The following is a 9,300-nucleotide window of genomic DNA, read 5'->3' on the forward strand; positions in this document are numbered from 1 at the left end:
TAATTCAGGTGGTTCTGCCACAGCTGGTATCAGAGCCGACTCTCGCGGTTTCACGGGCACGTACGGGCGTAAGTGCATGGGCATGTGGACGGGCGCGTGGGGGCGCAGATGCCACCGGCATGTGGACGGGCGTGTGGCGGGTCAGTGCGCGGGCATCTGGGATGCGCCGTTGGCACTAGACGCACGGACGTCGCACAGGGACCGTTGGCACTAGACGCACAGACGTCGCACATGGGCCGTTGGCACTGGATGTCCGAGACGTGGCCAAGAGAGGACGTTCCTGACTTGAGATTGACCGACGAGGACGTCGGTCTCTTAAGGGGGTGAGGATGTGACACCCCAGCCCAAGGGCTTAATAGAATTGATAGAATACTCATATCAACAAGTTGCAACTTCTTTTCCGGCAGCCGATCTCGAAAGAACTCCAAAGTTAAGCGTGCTTGGCCTGGAGCAATTTCGGGATGGGTGACCGACCGGGAACTTCTTCCCGGGTACGCACGAGTGAGGACAAAGTGCGCAGAAAAGACATGTGTTGGTCTGTGAGGGTAGTCTATGTCCTAAAAAGCTGGCAGATGTAAGCGGGCCTGGCCTCGGGGAGGCGGGACGTTACACTAATATCCCCATGCGGCCGTGTGTTGCTACGGGAAGTCATATAAACTTGGTGCATGGCCCGCGCATTTGAGCGGCTAGTATTTAAAATTAAAAAATTGGCACGTCGTTGTATCCTTACTATTTTTTAAAGATTATACTATTTGTTACCATACATCACCATATTTATTATCGTAAATTATGTCTTATTGTTGGTTAAAACAATCCAAATATGATCTATCTATAATAACAATTTGATTTGTTGAGCTTTAATAATATTATGCATATGATTATTCTTATTTTCTTTTTCTTTTGATTGATTGTTGTTAACTTTAGTTTTTATTAATAATATGTTTGTAACTGATACATACTAAATGATATTTTATATTTATTTTTTCATAATAGCACTGGTGAGTAATTTATAATTAGACACATGGGTATTTTAGGCTAATTTTTATTGTAATGGCAGTGATGGGTAATTTTATTTTTCTATTTTTCTCCGATTAACGTGGGAATTCTAGGTCTTGAGAGCGAATGTGGAGGCTTCATTTGTGGGCCAAATAATAAGATAATAGATATATTGATTAGTATAGCATGTGTCAATCGAAGACTTTAGTATTTTTTTCTATTTTACTCGCCAAATGCTAATTCTAAACGGTCTCGAACCCTTAACTCAACAAGCAGTCACTCGGATTCCGATTAGAATTCTGATGATGGACCAAGGAAATAATCCGTATTTTAGAAATAGGTAAAGATTCATGCAACAAGAGTCCATCAGAATATTATAGTAGGAAACTGATCTAATAACGCTCTACTACCACCACTATACACTGCTGCATGATGAATTGAGGATCGAGTGGGCCGACCGGAACTCACGACAGGATGAAGGAGGGGCCACCGTGCCAAAAGAACTTGTGTCGCATTGCGAGTCTCCCCTGTACCGCACTAGATCTCCCTAACTTGACGTGGGTGCGATCGGCTCGATCGGTTCATGTTGTTCATGCATGTATGGGCACACCGCACACCGAACACGTAGTAATAAGGGGGGGGGGGTACGAAGACGACGACAATGTGACGGAACCGCCAAATTAAAACTCTAAATTAAGCGTAATGGCCGTCATTTGAACACATCGGGCGTATTAGTTTAATGGTTTAATTTGGCGATCCTTTCTCAACCCACGCCCCGATCGAAACATCACCGGAAGTCCCACGCGAAGGCGGGCGCAGATGGTACAAACACGACAAAATACTTGAAAATATACAAGGATGACAACCGATAACGAGAGTTTTACAAATTTAGTTCAAAACACAAGCTCACGTAATTTACATAAATTACATAATTTACAATTTTTACATAGCGTAGCCAAGCTCAAATGGAAAAGAAAACATACAACTACATTACTTCACTGGTTCAGTTCTAACACCACCGGTCAGACCGGTGCTACCTGGCCTAACCAACCACCGGTCAGACCGGTCCACTGACCGGTCGAAACAAAATTGAGGGCTGCACACCTTACCCTCAAGTGTGCAACCTGCCAAATCCCTAATCTAAGGGTCTCTCTCCACCACTTCCCACCCCTCTGCATCTCGGCGGATGAATTTAACGAGCAGGGGCAGAAGTCAACGTCCGGGTGTCCTGTAACAAAAATGTGTGGCAACAAACCCTGAGAAACTAATACTCAGCAAGACTTACTCGACCAGTGGGTATAACTTAGCCCACATACCTAGACATGCACGGCTTTTCGGCTGGTGGTTGGTTTTGCAGAAAAACGCTAAAAGTGAGTCCTTGTCTTCCAAATTTTTGCTCCCATTTATAACAATAAATTTACTAATCATCTATGATTTGCAACTCTACAACACTCAAGGTGAGCAATCATAATTTAATATCACAGCCCTCATTGCATCTTATCTCCTTTCTATTCCATTTTTTTCTTTCTACGATGTGACCAAGAGATCAAGGCTCTCATAACCGCGAGACATGGTGAATCGATTCGATTTAACTTTGCAAGGTGGACCTAACCAACACGGCACGCAAAAGTCCCGTCGGACCCCACGCACCAACCTTTCCCCTCCCCGCCTCGAACTACAGAACCGCCCCACCTACATATAGTCAGTCGAGCTCAACGTGAGACCACCAAAAGTAAATACATGTATCCCAGTTCTCCGCGACTACTCGACTCGCCCTAAGGGGTGGTGATGAAGTTCTGTACTTTCGAAGCGAGGCAGTACTCGGCTTGCCAGTTTCGACTACCTCCTACTCCCGGCATGCGGTTAGTACAATTCAATCCCGGTCAGCACAGCCGACAACGGAACGGTCCTTAATCAACACAGATGGGGCAATGCCTTCCCCCATCCGGTCTCACATCCCATACCTTCCATCTTGAATATAATATTTCATATACTGTAATATAAAGACATCCTATATCTCGCGAGTGACAGAATTATCACTCGACTTCTATCGAGCCCTATTAAGCATTGCAGTGCTAACGACATATTCATACTAGTATGAGACCCAGGAAAACCTAGGGATCATGCAACTAAGGTTTCAAACAATTCCTAAACCTAATGCACAATTATTAGAGACATATATAGGTGTCACAATTTAAAATAGTAGGATGTGCACCGGGGCTTGCCTTGAGTCTGCTGCTCAGCACTAGGGTGAGTTGGGCCTTGGGCCGACTCCTCGCGAGCCTCCTGCCGCGGGGCTTGCCCCTGGGGTTCATGTGGCTTCGCAACCACTTCGTATACCACCTCCTCTGCCGCGGCTGCTACACGTATGCATATGATATGAGTTAATGCAAATACAATTTATAATTACAATTAACCATCGACCGAGTACAACTACTAAAGATCTACCCCAATTGCTCTTGTCCACCCAGAAATACACAAAAACCCGGAGTTTCCGGGTCTATACCCAGAGTTTCTCCCGGAGTGTTCCAATGTCCGGAGTATCTGGGCTTATTCCCGGAGTTTCCCCCAGAGTGTTCCAAATCTGGAGTATCCGAGCTTATACACGGAGTCTTCGGGCTTCACACCATTTTCGTCCCAAAAACTGAAATCTTGATTTTGGCAAAACCAACCCACAAAATTTGAAACCCTTTTAGGCCCAAATAGAATGGTTCATAGGGAGATGATTGACCCCAAAAAATCGGTTTAAACACCCTAGATCAATCAATCCCTTTTTGCCCTAGCTCTTAGTACCTTGAGCAAGCTCTCCTTGCAAGAAAACTCAAAAACGAAGCCACCCCATGGTGGAATACCTGGAGAAGATGATCCCCCACGCTGATTGGAGCTTCCTTGGTCTTGGGATTGATTTGGAATGGGGATTTTTGAGTTCTAGAGTTTTGGGAGGGAGAGAGGGCCCTTGAGGGAGTGAGAGGCAGAGAGAGTAACGAGAGAGAGTGAGAGTGAGAGTGAGCTGTGAGAGAGATGAGTTAGTTTTAATGGTTGTGGGGCCCAGATGGAAAAAATTAGATGACTTAGAAACTCCATGTCCAGAGTATCCGGGCCTAGAGCCGGAGTATCCGGGCGGGGTGTAACAATCCTTCCCCCTAAAAGAAATCTCGTCCCGAGATTTAGGGTGAAAGTGCCAATTTGAAAACAATGCGGAAATATCATGTACCGTGGTGAGTTTGGAGCAATTTCGGACATTTTGACTGAACAAACTCCTCCGTTTCCCAGGTAGCTTCTCGTTCGGAGTGATTGCTCCATTGGACTTTGTAGAAATGGCTGATTTGATTCCGAGTAACCCGAGTCTTGTGATCCATAATTTTCATAGGATGCTCTGGCTAAACAAGATCGGGCTCTAGTTGGATACTCTCCGTATCAATCACCTCAGTGGGGACACGAAGGCATTTCTTGAGCTGGGAGACATGGAAAATGTTGTGGACTGCCGATAATTGTGTGGGAAGTTCCACACGATATGCCACCGGCCCACAACGCTCAATGATAGAAAAAGGCCCAACATAACGGCGTGCTAGCTTTCCCCGTTCTCCGAACCATTGGACACCCTTCATTGGAGACACCCGAAGGTAAACATGATCACCAACTTCAAATATCAGAGGCCAGCGTCTCTTATCTGCATAACTCTTTTGGCGGGATTGAGCGGCTTTCAAATTTGCCTGTATAAGACGAACTTGGTCCTCAGCCTCGCCAACCATATCGGGCCCAAAGAAATTCCTTTCACCGGCTTCCGACCAGTTCAATGGAGTCCTACACCTCTGTCCATACAAGGCTTCAAAGGGTGCCATTTTGATACTTTCCTGATAGCTGTTGTTGTAAGAAATTTCAACGAGTGGCAGACACTCATCCTATTTCTTACTATAAGAAAGCACACAGGCTCGCAGCATATCTTCCAGAATCTGATTAATCCTCTCGGTTTGACCATCGGTTTGTGGGTGATAAGCTGAATTGTGGATCAATTGTGTACCCAAAGTGGCATGGAATTGTTCCCAGAACCGTGCAATGAATTGTGCCCCACGATCAGAAATAATGGTTTTAGGAATCCCATGAAGACTCACAATACGGTCCAGGTACAGTTGAGCATATTTCCTTGCCGTATAAGAAGTCTTTACCGGAAGAAAATGGGCTACCTTTGTAAATCGATCGACTATTACCCAAATAGAATCATACCCTTTTGAGGTGTTGGGTAAGCCGACAATAAAATCCATACTGACATCCTCCCATTTCCCTGATGGAATACTCAAGGGTTGAAGCATACCGGCGGGCTTCAAATGGCTTGCATTAACCCTTCTGCAAGTGTCACATTCCGACACATACCTAGCGATTTCCCGCTTCATCCTTGCCCACCAAAATCATTGTTTCAGGTCTTGATACATTTTATTACTGCCGGGATGGATGGAATACCTAGAGAGGTGAGCCTCATCAAGAATCTGCTCCCTAAGCTCCAAATCTTTAGGTACCACTAATCGATTCTTGAACCATAACACCTCCTCATTATCTTGATGAAAACACTGAACTCTGGGATTTTTTTCACTGAGCCTCTGTCTAATCTTACCCATGCCCACATCACTTTTCTGAGCAGCACTAATCTGATCTTGAAGTGTAGGGATAAGGGTAATATTAGCAATTGTGCCTTCAGATACAATAGCCAAATTCATCTTCTCCATTTCTTGGCACAAAGTTTCTTGTAGAACTGTAGCTGAGACACAGCTGCAACTCGCCTTGCGACTCAGTGCATAGGCAACGACATTAGCCTTGCCGGGGTGATAATGAATATACAGATCATAGTCCTTGATCAATTCTAACCACCACCTCTGGCGCAAATTTAGCTCACTCTGGGTAAAGATATACTTGAGACTCTTGTGGTCTGAGTATATATGCACCGGATTGCCCAGAAGGTAATGGCGCCAAATCTTTAAGGCATGTACCACTGCTGCCAGCTCCAGGTCATGGGTAGAATAATTCTCCTCATGCCGCCTGAGGCCTCGGGAAGCATAAGCAATTACCCTCTGATCTTGCATGAGTACACAGCCGAGACCCATACCTAATGAACGACAATAAATATCAAAGGGCCCAGGAATAACGGGCTGAGTCAAAACAAAAGTGAGAACGCAACGAAAACTCGTACCTGATGCATCACAATACACATCAAAAGGTCGAGTAATATCCGGCTGAGCCAAGACAGGGGCCGACGTTAAGAGCTTTCTCAATGTTTGAAAAGAACGTTCACATTTGTCGTCCCAATTAAATCTCACTCTTTTCTTGAGTAATTCAGTCATGGCCCTAGCAATTTTTGAGAAGTCCGGAACAAACCGCCAGTAATACCCTGCTAGCCCAAGGAAACTCCGGATCTTTGGAACAGAGGTGGGAGCGCTCCAATTCAAGACATCCTGAATCTTGCTAGGATCAACAGAAATCCCCTTTTCCGAGATGATGTGGCCCAAGAACTGGACTTTCTTGAGCCAGAAATCACATTTATTGAATTTAGCATAGAGTTTGTGCTCCCGCAGGCGTTGAATCACAATGCAAAGATGCTCTGCATGCTCCTCTTCATTCTTGGAATATACAAGGATGTCGTCAATAAAAACCACGACAAACATATCCAGTTCAGGCATGAATACCGAATTCATGAGGTACATGAAATGAGCAGGGGCATTAGTTAGTCCGAAAAACATGACCAGATATTCATAAAGCCCGTATATGGTAGAAAAGGCCGTCTTCGGAATATCTTCAACTCGGATTTTGATCTGATGATAACCCAAGCGGAGATCAATCTTAGAAAATACCTTGGTCCCGAATAGCTGATCAAACAGGATATCAATCCGGGGAAGTGGATACTTATTCTTGATTGTGACGGCATTCAGAAGTCTATAGTCCACACACAACCTGAGACTTTGATCCTTCTTTTTAACAAAGAGTGCAGGATAGCCCCAAGGTGACATGCTAGGACGGATATAGCCTTTATCAAGCAGTTCTTGTAATTGCTTCTTTAGCTCTGCTAGCTCATTGGGTGGCATCCGGTAAGGTCTCCTAGATATCGGTGTCGTACCCCGTTGCAATTCAATGGCAAATTCCACATCACGGTCAGGTGGCATGCCTGGCAGATAATCCGGAAAAATATCCGGATATTCACACACCACTGGTATATCGGCGAGGCTTTTGCCCTCAGTGTGGTGCACAGTAGGAGTCACTGACTTATGGTTCATCAGAGATAATGCCATGGAACCATGAAGAGGAGAGTTTACATGCACCACATACGATATCGTATCTAGGAAAATCCCATGAAATTTCATCCAATTCATTCCAAGGATAATGGCCACTTTCTGATTCGGTAACACAATCAGATGAGTGTCAAAGATTTTTCCTTGGAACTTCAAAGGCACTTGCTTAACAGTTTGATTAGTTATTAATTGCCCTCCAGGTGAATAGATATTGTATGGAATCGACATATTTCCTATTTCCAATCCAAGTCTAGTAGCACAATCCTTGCTAATGAACGTGTGAGATGCCCCAGAATCAAATAATACCGTAACAGTTTGATCGTTTATGGAAAACGTACCCGCCATCACTGGAGCTCCCTCTGGAATACCCTCAAGGGTGGTGTAGTGCACACACCCGGGTTTGAAGTGAGCCACTTGTTGCTTTTGGTTCTGCTGGCTCGATGGCTGGCCTTGCTTTGGTGGCATTGGGCAGTTACGGGCGAAGTGTCCCGATTGCCCACAGTTGTAATAAGGGAACAAATTGGGGCGCACCCCCAGCTGCTGCACCCAGAGCTTCTGCTCATTCTGCTGAGGAGCAGGAGGCCTGACGGTCTCCTATGACTGTGTGTCCTGAGGTGCCTGATAGCTCCGCTGCTGCTGTGGCTGGTGCTGAAAAGGGGCTCGCTGTGGGCCCAACTGCACCAGACGGAACCTCTGAGGAGCACTGCTAGAAGATCCCCCTGCCGGTGCCTTTCTCTTCTTCTCCGCCTTGTGAGCTAGATGGGCATCCTCCTGAATGATAGCCCCATTGACTAGCTCACTGAAAGTGTCAAACTTGATCATGGCCAGGCGATCTTGGAGCTTGCTGCTAAGCCCCTGCCGGAAACACACATGTTTCTTTTCATCAGTATCCACGTGATAACCGGCATACTGAGACAGTGTGTTGAAGACCTGGGCATACTGCATCACACTTTTATTACCCTACTTCAGGGCTAAGAACTCCGTAAGTTTCCTTCTGATCACCCCTGCAGGGATGTGATGCGCCTTGAATGCTTCTCTAAATTGTGCCCATGTGAACCGGGTACCTTCAGGGAATATGGCCACGTGATTGTCCCACCAAGTACGTGCGGGACCCCTGAGCTGCTGGGCTGCAAATCCTGCCTTGTCCCCATCATTGTATGGGTGCAGAGTGAACTTGGACTCAATGGTCCGGAGCCAGCTATCTGCTTCCAGTGGCTCATCTGCTTTGTGGAACAGTGGCGGTTGAGTGCTCAGAAACTGCTCCTATCCGGGGACAGCGAGCTGTTGGTGATGTTCATGCCGCTGCGTTTTGCCCTGCTCCACAATCTCCCGAAGGAGTGCCGTCTGCTCGTCTCGTCCGGTGAGCATGGCCGCAATGGCCTTGGCCAAATCAGGAGGGTTCGGTGGGCCCGCCATTCTGCATTCAACCATGATTGGATTAGTTACATGATTCTTGATTACAAGATAATCCACCATGGAAGAATGTAGAAAGCATAAATTAAACCAAAAAGCCGGAAGTTTTGCAGAGACAAATCCGAAATGTCCGGATTTTTATCCGGAATGTCCGGACACAAGTCCCGGACTATCCGGAACTATATCCGGAGTATCCAGATATTCATGTCGTGTTCACAACGCCCCCACCCTTAAGATGCAGAATTTTTTAAAAAAACAATGAATGACATGATGCATGATCGCCCTACGGTACCTTCTTACGCAGAAACTCCAAATAAAAAGATAAATTAACCAATTATTATATAGGCAATAGCGAATAACTATCCCACCCGATTTATTTTAAGCCAGAAATTCACCGTTAACTTAAGAAATCTTAAAATTAGTCGTACTCGTACCACCCCCAGTGCGTTTCGGCTCTGATACCAGCTGTGATGGAACTGCCAAATTAAAACTCTAAATTAAGCGTAATGGCCGTCATTTGAACACATCGGAAGCATTAGTTTAATGATTTAATTTGGCGATCCTTTCTCAACCCACGGCCTGATCGAAACATCACCGGAAGTCCCACGCGAAGGCG

This window comes from Panicum virgatum, chromosome 2N, assembly GCF_016808335.1.
Source record: "Panicum virgatum strain AP13 chromosome 2N, P.virgatum_v5, whole genome shotgun sequence".
Classification (NCBI taxonomy): Eukaryota; Viridiplantae; Streptophyta; class Magnoliopsida; order Poales; family Poaceae; genus Panicum; species Panicum virgatum.